The sequence below is a fragment of the Cupressus sempervirens genome, chromosome 7 (assembly GCF_028749045.1).
Source record: "Cupressus sempervirens isolate cs-2001-9-10 chromosome 7, ASM2874904v1, whole genome shotgun sequence".
NCBI classification, from domain to species: Eukaryota; Viridiplantae; Streptophyta; class Pinopsida; order Cupressales; family Cupressaceae; genus Cupressus; species Cupressus sempervirens.
The window spans coordinates 765035556-765047661 of NC_143124.1; the positions used below are offsets into that span (position 1 = coordinate 765035556).

At 31.1% G+C, this 12106-nt stretch overlaps 1 pseudogene; it reads right to left on the bottom strand.

Moving 5' to 3' along the window:
- LOC149549542 (uncharacterized) overlaps nucleotides 1-11816 on the bottom strand; it is a 137069-nt pseudogene extending 125253 nt beyond the window's left edge.
- Nucleotides 11817-12106: the final 290 nt, after the last annotated feature.

A 12106-nucleotide genomic window follows, 5' to 3' on the forward strand; every position in this document is an offset into this window, starting at 1 on the left:
TCCTTACAAAATTATTTATTCTTTTTTTATTTTTTTAGTTCTAGAAAAATGAAGACTGAGTGCACACACTCTTTTTTTCCTCATTTTTGAAATGACTACTAGTGGATATCAAAAAAGCCTTTGTGTAATGTTATCTTCATATGGATAGATGTACTTGGTATAGAATTTTGAAACAAATCAATGCATTGACTAGACAGTAGCATATTGTGGTAGATTCTTAACTAATTATTTTTCCACGTTATTCTTCCAACACATAATTAATTCCTTCATGCTATTAGTTCATACCAAAATGATAAATCTACGTATAAATTAATCTATTTCTATTATTAACTCATTTATGTATTTGAAACTCCATTTATGATTATAAAAGGGCTTCCTTTACCTAAATCCCACTATACATGAAAAGAATACAAAGTTGGATGTAAATTATCTTGATTCAAAGATAAAAATGACTTATAGCGATATCTATAATTTTGAATAGTTGTAAATTGTATTAATAGAGAAAAATTTCACATGTAATAAATTGTATGATGTTATAGATATTTCTAACTAAAATATCAAATTGGATTATCCTTCAAATAAACATTATTTAATTAGAAAGGTGCAGATTTAAAATGAATAAATAACAAGTTCGTTGGTTTGTTTTATATTAGAAATACGTATATGGTAGTGTTTTTTTTTTTTCCTTCCATTTAATTAATTTAGGTGGTTTTAGATTAACACCGAAATAGTGAGATTAATAAGAAAATGAATGAAGTAGAGAAAATCAAATGAACTATTAGAAATGTCAATTTGTATTATCTTTCCAATACATAAAGGAAGTCAAATTTTTGTGCTAAGGAAGGTTGAAATAATGTGAGAAGGGTGAGAGAGACTTGTGTTTGAGTTGATTAGGAGTTAGTGAAACAGAACATGTTAAACTGTGTGGGGCAATTTAGAATTAGAAATAATTGTGACCACACAACTCTAAAATCTTTGCTCATGAAACGTCTTGCATATAATATTCATTACAACTACACCTTGCAAAGTCTTTGATGGAAAATAACATGTAGTTTAAATGACTTATATTAATCATGATAGTAAGAGTTTAAATTGTATTTAAGAAAATTAACTTGCAATTACATTTTAGTGTGGAATGGGTATCTTAAATCTCTGTTGATGGTCAATTTAATAAGAGTAAATTATTGGTCAATTCAATAGATGTCAATTATTTGGTAGTGAAGATGGATGAATAGTTATTTTTCATCGCTTTCTTTATGGATTTCAATGTACTAAGAAATACAACAAAATGTATTGTAAAGGAAAAATCATTATAAGTGTTGTGGCAAATGTAAATATGGTATCAATTTATTGAATATGAAAGAATAGACATTCACATAAATTTTGAATATGTAAATGCAAGATCATACAATTAAGAACCTAGAAAATAATCACTCTGAATTATTTCAAACATGAATAAGTTAAGCTACAATTGTAAATAAAATATTAGTTCTGTATTTTCTTTTAAAGCATGCATGTGAAATAGCATTTGATGTAAAATGAGAAAAATTCTTTCAATAAAAATAAAATTACAAGTGGGACATAACAAGAGGTGGTTTGGAGGGCTTCAAGCACCTGGATATTTAAGAATAAACCTGGCTTAAGACACATTCAAATGTGTATTGAATGTTAATAAACAAAACATAAGTAAGGATGTGGATCCTTAAACTAAAAATAGGAAAAACAAAAAATAATATCCATCAAGGTTACAAATCCTTCTAGCAACAATCTTGTTTGACAATCTTATTGTACAACCATCAAGAAGTGGATGAAAAATACCCTTTTAATAATAATCTCACACATCATATTGGTGTCCTACTTGGTGGTCACCTAATAATATAGCCTCATCTTTACCAAATTACTTTTGAGTATCAATCAAGATAGCATGTTTTAACATGCATTCATAGAAACTTTGGCAAGCTTAAAAATAGAATCCTTAAGCTATTATCTTTCTATTTTTTCTACTAGATATAACTTTTAAGATAGATTTGCATTCAATTTAATAGCATAAGAATTTCAATTAACCAGTTCACACTTTCTTGCACAATGTCCTTGCAAAGTTTAATATTACCTCAAAGTACCTCAAAGAATATTGTTCCCCTAAAACCACTCAATATTAATAAAAATTAAGAGTATATAAATTAATAGTTTTTATGTATTAGTAGTGATGGTAAGAATCACCTTAGAATTATAATCCAAATCATAAGTCTGCAATGTCAAGTAAACTCCATCAAAATGCTAATTTTTTATATGTAATATTTCATACATCATTGTGCCTTTCTTTAATATATAACTCGGCTCCCTTTTCTCCAATTTCATTTTTACAAAAGCATTCATAGAAGTACTAAGTCCCCCGAGTCTTATCATAACTCTAATAAACTAACAACATGTCTTGTGAATTACGGCAAAATGGTGAACAATATTGGTGATTAAGGAGCCATTGTAGTTCAATCCTTTTTGTCTAAGTCCTTTATTGTAGGTGTGGTATCACCCTTTTAGGAAGCTTGTTTACCAAGGAAAGAGGTTCAGTTGACCAATTGTTAGTGAACAGATTGTCCTTCGAGGAAATGCATGCAAATCCGATCTTGAATGCCCAAGTGAGAGGACAAACTAGCACCAATAGTTGGATAGGTTATTATTAGATTAATAACCTTCCTCTGAATTTTATCGGGTACAACTCCCTGTGTGAAATGTTCAATAAATTTAAATATCCTGCACTTTTACCCGAAAGTACGAAAGGATCTCTCACAAATTCTTAGATCGTGAAGTATAGATTATTTCTAACAACAAAGAGATGCTTTAACTAATCTACAGAAATGAATAATAACACTAATTTGTAGTAAAGACAGTAACCAAATATCTAGAACTGATAAATCAGGATTCACAAAGTAATACTGACTTAACATGCCTGAATACAAAGTTTCTAAGCCATATTCAAGAAGATACATATATAGACATCAAATCTCTGTATGCACAAAGTCATGCAAAAACTAAAACACCCATATCATATCTACCAATTACTATCATTACAATATCTGCCTATCTAAATCTCTAACCATTCTACCCTCCCCTTTACAACAGCATAAAATCTCCTATAAGGAAAAAGTAGAATTCTCAGCCCAAACTCTCCTGTACTGCAGCACCAAAGTCTCCCCTACAGAAAAGAAGTGGAACCCTCTTTTGTTTGATGCTTTCACCATATATAGAATTTGCGGGCAAATTGTTCAGCTTCTATAACTGATTCTTGGAACTGTCGTTTGATCTTCTCTTCCCCTTTTTTATTTTTTTACTCTCCCTTGGTTGTAATGTTTTACTCCTAATCAGATGTTAGGTAACAGATCTAATGACATATGTCATTAAGATTGAAAAATAATATATCACTTTTCCCATTCCGAATGGAGTCTTGGGGCCCACGGGAATATGTTTTGACACAATATATAATATATTTGAATGGATATGTAATATATTCATTTCCTATTAATTCACCAGGGTACTTTTGCAGTAGACTCTTTTTAATAGTAAACACTTGTCACCAATGATGTATTTTATCAAACAGCTCACACCCTGTCTGTTATAACTGTTCTGGGGACTCCACTGAATCAGATTTGGATGCATCCACATTTATGATGAAACTCAGTCTTCATATCTGCACATGAACCTAGCACCACAGCTTTTTCACATAACTATTTATTCTGGTATGATTTATTATCACCCACGGTATCTTCCCGTATTGAGGAGCACATATAAGAGAGGAATACATGTGTTGGGTATATGGAGAGTGCCCCTTTTACTATTGAGCCGATCTCATGACTATCGCGCTTAACAAACAATGTATATAATCTACATATCTGTTAGCTCGAATAGGAAATGACATGAATTCTGATCAAAGCACCCGCCAGGTCAAAATCCTATCAAAGTCTGCTGCTCAGGTTGTAGTCATGTATGGATTGTCGGTGATATATGATGTGCTTGTCTATATCACATTATCTAAAACATTCATTTCTGTACATTAGAAATCGATGCTTAGTTTTATATTGATGCATGCATATATGAAGAATTTGGACCGAGCATGAGCTCCAAAATTATCAACAAACTTTAGCCGCTATTATTTATTTCCAAACTGCTGACAATCCTGATCAGTATGTTCGTAGTCGGTCTGTGTCTTGTTTCACGGAATCACAGTGACTACTTTGATCTATGCAAGTCAATATATGGAGGCTTCACTTGTTCCCAATCTCCTGTCTCTTAAAATTTTCTTCTATTTCTCCAAATCGGGTTCGGGTTGAACTCCATGGATTGAATGTGATGAATTTCAAACACTCTGAAGGGCATTTCGCATGTATGTTTCTTCAATTCGGGATACCATAATGATGATTTTCAATGCCAAATCTTTATACCGAAATAGATGTATTAGATTCTGTAATACTATGAAACCTGCATATGTGTTTGGCATCGGGGTATATATCTTTCATGTTTATGCAATTTAAGTCTGCGGGTTTATGACATTGCCGCCATCATGCTCTGCACACCAATTGGAGGCTTAAAGACTTCTGTCATTCCATCAAATAGTTTTCTTATAGTATCGGTGATCTCACATTTTAAACTCATAAGAATTGATCGAGTCAGTCACAAGGAATGCTCGGCTTATTCATCTCTTGCTTCAGACAGTGTATTCGATGCCCCCGATACTTATGATAGCATTTGATCATCCCAAACTCAAAATACCATATATTCTCGTGGTGATGCTAGCTTTGTCTGGATATGCACGTGGAGCACTTAAGATATGCATTCTAAGACATAGGTAGATGTCTTAGTCAGTTCATGATACTTGCCATTAAATTTGATACCAAACTTCAAGCTTTGTAAGCTTGTACAATACCTTCTTGTGAATTCGTGAATAGAATATAATGATCTCTACATTGTTGAATTAAATCACTGGACTCTCGAGTCTGCAAATCTGCAATTGACTCACTAAATTCGAACCACAACATTATGTCAAATTTTGCAATAACACTCGAATCTATAACATGGGACTTGAATTTTGAACCTTTGACCTTTGGGTTTTTGGACAAAATCTCCATTTTGATCTGCACTTCTGTGGTGTTACATAGAACCAATGACTTTACTTGAAATGCAGAATGAACCCTTGAAACTGCTGAACTGATAGAATTTGAACTTGGATTATGAATCTGCAAGTTGAACTAGTGAACCACCTTGTGCTTCTGAACCATTTATGACAGATATCTTGAGATATATGTCTGCTTCTTTAATCACTTTGCACTAGATCATTTAACTTGAAGGCATTGAACTTGACACTTGTTTCCATATCTGCATATTGAAATTTCTGAACCACTTTGCATTTTTAAGCCACTAAACTGATCTCCATCTTGACCTATACCTTTGCACTTTCTCGAAACTGTTGAATTGGCAGAACCTGTGATTAAATGACAAAATTCTGAACTTGTTGAACTAGACCTGCTGAATGAACAATTTGGACTATTGGACCATTTTGAACTGCTTTGAACCGTCGAACTACTTTGAACTACTTCAAACTTCAGTTCAAAGTGGTTCAAAGAGGTTCAGCCTCTGAAACTGAAAGTTTAAAAACTGAGACCACCTTGAGTACTAACACCAATATACTAATTTTAGTGAGAACAACATTATGAAGCTTAGCACGGTCAACCCATGAAAAGAAAAAACAAAGTTCAAAAAGTAGAAACCCTGGCCATGGTGAATCTATTATTAGTTATATTAGAGAATCTATTATTGGGATGAGAGGAATTATTCATGGTAGCAAGGGATTTTATGTCATTTGATAGTAGAACCAGTGGCCAAAAAAAAAATATTGAGAAAATGGAGGACATTTTCAATATTTTCTTTATCCTCTAATAGGGTAAGGAAAGAATCATTGAGAAAATGGCCAAAAATCTATATCAAAATTGACAAAATTTGGTCACTAAAAAATAAGAATTGATAAAAAACTACATCAAAATTAACATAATTTGGTCACTAACAAATTAGTGTGCAACATTTGTCATCAAATCATCACCCTAGACAATGAATCGTAACTTAAAGACAAGCTCTTGGCCAATAATATTTGTAAATCATTGATAAAATTCACTTCTTATGAAAGGAAATTTGTATTAGATACTTCAAACCTAGGAGAGTGTTTGAACATAGACAAAAGATTGCCATTAAAACTTCCTAAAGAAAGATATTGGCACATACAACTCTGAGAGAACACCTAATATTTTCAGCTTGAAAAATGATTTACCCTTATCTCTACCTCAAATACCTAAGAATTATTCTCATATTAAAGATCAATATATGTATTTTGTCATTGTTTCCTTTGCTATTCTTTGGAATTGTGGAGCTAAACACCTTTCTCTTACAAAGCACACTCGGAAATCTCTCTTTTGCACTGGGAATTAACTCCTTACAAATTTATTGTCTTATTATTTTTTGTAGTCCTAAAAAAAAAAGGTTAAGTACAGACTTTTTTTTCCCTCATTTTGAAATGACTATTAATGGATACCAAAAGACCAAAAAATGGTTTCAATTGATTTGTCATCACAAAGGGTCACTCTCTTTTTCCTCTTCTCAAATTATAGGTTTTTTTCTCTCCTAATTACATGAAAGATTGATTTTCTTCTCTTCTCACTATTTTTTGAAGTATTTATTTTTAGAGTAAATCAATTTATTTTATTTATATTTTTTGTTTAATTTTGGTATATCTATTATGTTTCCTTGTGTGTTTCTCTGTTCCTATAGATAAATGTTCTTGACATAGAATTTTAAAATGTGCCAACACATTGACTTAGCATATTGTACCAGATTCTTAACCAAAGATCTTTTTACATGATTTTTAATGTATAACCTAATGCCTTCATGCCATTAGTATGGTACCAAAATGATAGATCTACATATATAAATTCATTGCTAATATTAATAGATCTACCTATATAAATTCACTGTAGAGGAAGGTGGAAACATGTGATACTATCGTTTCCAACACACAAAGATTAGAATGATATTTGAGAAGATAAGAGAGACTTGAGGTTGAGAAGATGTGAGTGAAACACAACACATCAAACAACTTGTGGAAATTTAGAATTAAAAATAATTGTGATCCCACAACTCCAAAATCTTTGCTCGCAAAAAGTTTTCTATATTATATTCATTGGAACTAGAGCTTTTAAGAACAAAGCGAAGTCTTTCATGGACAATAACATTTAGTTAAATGACTTCATTTAATCATGGCATTATAAAAATAATTAATTATTCATACTTCTAAATCATATTTTTCTAATGTATATTCAAGGTAGAGAACATTATCATTTTAGGAAGCACCTTTTGAATCTATTGTAAAGTTTTAGATTTGATTAAGCTTAAATTAAGTTGTAATATCTTAAGTTTTCATTTGACGCATCAAGAATAAAATTAGATAAACTTTTTTCCTAATAAAAATGTGATAAAGTTTGTCTTGTTGTATCATGTATCTATAAGATGAGATTGTATAATATATAATTATATATTTAATATGCTTATAATTTCCCTAAGCATATTGATACAACTAGATGACTAACCATGCCATAGCCTTAACGGTGCAACTGAAACAATGAATAAATCACTCCTCAAGTATCCCAAAAGAAAGAAAACAAATGGAAAAATCCCTCTCGACTTAGACTTGGGATGAAAGTACACAAAACTCATACTACTAAAAACAAAGTGCATAGCTAAAAAATTTGATGCAGGAGCATCTAGAGGTATAAGGGCAATCCTGTGTAACCCAGAAAAAATGTACTTAGACTTAGTTTCTGTTTCATGTCTTTACATTTTTGGATACCCATTTGGCTCAAATAAAGGTTCCAACTCTCAAAGTTCAGCTATTAGTGCGTTTGAAAATCTTGAAAAAATAGGAGCATGTATTTGGGCCATCATTTCGATAAACTAGAAGGTGTGAATTGGCCAGATGAATGTAGTCATGATTTAGAGCATTCCAAAAAAAGAATCAGGTCAATAGGCCCCACAATTTGAAAGTTATTGCAGTTTTTTGAGTTTTGGAGACCTCCTAAGAATGCTTCAAAGTCAGGTTTGGGGCATTAAATGACCTCAAAAAGGGTCAAAAAATGGGGGACGAGAAAAACTAGTCCATAGGGCTATAGAGCGCTTTGAGAGCTTTCTGAAAATGTAAACGGTTTGTCAATCGGAGCTACGGTTCAAAAGTTATGCCTCTCGAAAGTTCGGTTACCGTTTCTGGATTCTTCTAGATTTGTACCGACTTCTAACGCAGCTTCCAGAACCTTCTATTTTGTCGGTGGATGCCTACTAGCACTTTCTAAAATGTACTCCTAGTCCTTAACCCTCCAGGGTCTATTTAAGGAGATTTCTGGCATTGTAAAAGGTAGTTCGGAGTGGAGTTTGAGAGGAGGTACCATAAGGAGAAATTATCTCCAGATTTATGCTACTGTAAGCCCTTAGGGCATGTTCTGAAGCTTATTTTCTCTGTACTATTTGTACTAGCTTATTTTCTTAGTTAATATAATTTCCCTTTTCTGTTGTGTCCATTTTGTTCTTGGGTTGTGTCCCCATCAAAATTGGAGTATGTTCTCATGTTTGCATAGGATTTGGGTTAAAAGTAAATTGACCCACCCTTAGGATTTTAGCATCTAAGTCACATTTTCTCAAACTCTAGAGTTTTGGCTACAAGATGCAATCTACAAATCAAGCATGAAATTCTAATCCTTTCTTAACAATAGTTCTCAAGGTTCAAATTTTAATTCTAAATTGTAAAATGAGCACAATAGGGAAGACAAATAATCTAAGACTATCAAATTAACACCTCAATATTTAGATTTTTTTTCGACCTCTTGCCATATTAAAAATGGACTAGATCAAATGTAGGATTTAGAATTTGTGATTAATATTTTAGACTTTAAGATTTAGATTTCAGCTCTAAAACAACGAAATTTGAAGATAAGTTTGTCAACATGAATATAACTCAAGTTTTACATTTTAATATATCAAACTTTCTTTTTATAATATTATAGATTTTTCTTACAAGCTACAAATCTAGTAAATTCTTAACAATTGTTAGATAGGGCATAACTCTATCATTTTGTGTGTTGTTAAAAAATGGTTTAGAATAAGTGCATAGGCACTCATAGTTCTGTATAGACCAAGAATAAATTTCTCAAATGCCTGAAAGACTAGTCAAATCTACTTCCAAATAGAATTATTTTTCTTAAGAACATTTCATAGGGAAAAATTTAAACACAATCACAAGGGAATAACTGAAGAAGGTAATAGAACACTACCACACATCAAATAAATATATAAAAGGGTTATAAATCCCTAATGTAACATTGGGTTAAGTGCATGGAAATGGCAAAGAATTAGTTTCTAGCCCTAAGATTTAAAAGAAGTATGTTTGTTGTATGTAAAACATTAAATTTTTTTTTTTTTTGTGTATGCACATATTAAATAATTAAACTTTCTTTTAATGATAACATTCCTAAGACATGGATTTCAAAGGTTGAAGGTTGAACATCTCTTGTGGCTCCTTAATACATGTTGTCAATATAAAACAACTTAAATTTATTCTTCAACCTCACTAAATTTACATGTTTTGCAATATTTTTTGCAAAACTAATACCTAAATACTAAATTAAGATCTCCTAATCTTTCTAGCCAAAAAATTATTTGTAGTCCAAATAAATTAATATTTTTGATTTTATTTCTTTGAACATTCTATTTATATTCCATAAATACATATTGCATATTGTATAATAAGAAATGGCGAAAAATGCTACAGGGGGTAGTGTTGGAAAGTAAAGTCCACCAAGATAACTAGGGGGGTTGAATCACTTATGCTCTTAAAAAAAATTTCCATATCTTTATTAATTATTAAACATGTAAATAGTAGATGAAACAACCATAGAAAGATAACAATGCACAATAACACCATATATTTCAACTAGTGATTTACTCTTGATCAGAGGGTTAACCTTGGTGGGGATGATACCCACAAAATGATGTACTAACTATAAAATTTCCTTCTTAGATGATAGAACCAATTAGGAGTTGACTAAATGCAATAAGTACATATCACTCCCTTTTAGGAGAATTAGAATCACTATTAGGAGATTTCAACCTTGTTAGGAGTTGTGCCACCCCTATAAGGAGTTGAAAGGAAGACAACTAAGCCCACTATCCAAATAGCCTAATCATTATTCCTTTTGAATAATACAATGTGAAATAACAATTTTCCAACTAGAATTTATTCTTGCACAATATAGATCCTTGCAAGCTTATTGTGCCTCAATCACACCAAACTCTTCTATGATCTTTAGAAATTCACATATCAAGGTCACATAATACATAAATTACAAAGATATGACTACATACCATACATTACATCTAAGGAAAACATATTTCATGTATACAAAGTTCTAAAAAAGTTATTGAGTTGACCTTGAGACTTTCCCAATTTAAAATAATAATATAGGGTCATCTTAAGATATTACACTACATGTTACATTAAAATATTACACTATTCAAAATTACAAGCAAATTGTCAGCTCACGATCTTCATAAAATTTTACTTGGTGATTTTTGGATTATTCCCTCTAAACCAAGGCATATCTAACAATTTTTCAACCTCTCCCTCAATCATCTTAACCTAGTTCCATCCCTGTGAGGAGATGAAATCAAAACAATAGTACCCATTTTTAGAAATAATGTTTGAAAGATGCCTTCACTCAAACCTTCATAACTCTATGCATTCTTCATATTTACATACGTGCTCATAGCTATAGTATGTAGACATACTAAAAAATATAACCTTAAGGGTGTACATAAGATTATTTTCAATTCTTAGATCATTAGCAAAACCCAAAAAGGATGAAGTAGTAATAATGTAAGAAATAGGAAAAGGAGGTTTTGGATATCTCTATATGGATAGAATGTGATTTTGATATAAAAATGTATGAAATATAGTTATGTTATGATAAAGTAAATGATTACTAGCAAGATATGATTTTAGATCTTATGTATAAAAGTAAATACAAGAGAAAAGTGTAAATAAAGAATTCACTTTGAAGATAGAAGGAGATTAATGAACTTTATATCTAGATCAGATTTTAACAAAAATAACCAAAAAAATTGAAACTATTTTGGATTTGGAACTCTAAGACATATAACTACCAACTATAGTGTCTAGACATATTGTAAAACATAACCTCAAGTGTGCATAAACTGGTCTTCAATCCTTGAACCGTGTCAAATGCTTCTACCTCTATAACTCTACCAGTCTTCATAGAATAACTAGCATGTTGACATCAATGACAAACATAGTCATGAATGCAACACATAAGCTTTGAATCATATCTCCAGCAATGCTAATATACTCCCGCATGTAGGAATCATCAATATTCATGCTAAAAAAATTATTTTTCACTAATTTTGAGGAGTTTTTTTTTTCTTATTATGCATTGAAAAAAAAACCCTCCTTTAGAAAAATATGATTAGAAAAACCCAAAAATGATGAAGGGGTATTAATGTAAGAACTACCATACTAGAAAAAGGTGGATTTGGATATCCCTATATGGATATAATGTGATTGTGATATGAAAATATATGAAACATGTTTATGTTGTTATAAATTAAATTATAACTAACAAGATGTGATATCATATCTTATGTATAAAAGTAAATACTAGACAAAAGTGGTAATAAATAACTCACCTTAAAGCTATAAGAAGAGGAATGAACTTCATGTCTAGATTTGATTGTTGCAAGACTAATGAAAAATAGAAATTATTTTGGATTTAGAACTCGAAGACATGTAACACCCAACTATACAATAATTAGATTTCAAAGGAAATGTTGACCAAATTTGACCTTGGCCTAGAGGCATAAAAATTCATGAACTCTATAGAAATCCAATCATTGGTTCTAAAACTTTGAATGTATAGATCCAAATATGTTACAGATATTCCAACACACAAGATAAAGGTAAAATTATTAGTGGGGAAGGTATTTATTTGATCAAGCCCTTGCTAGAAGC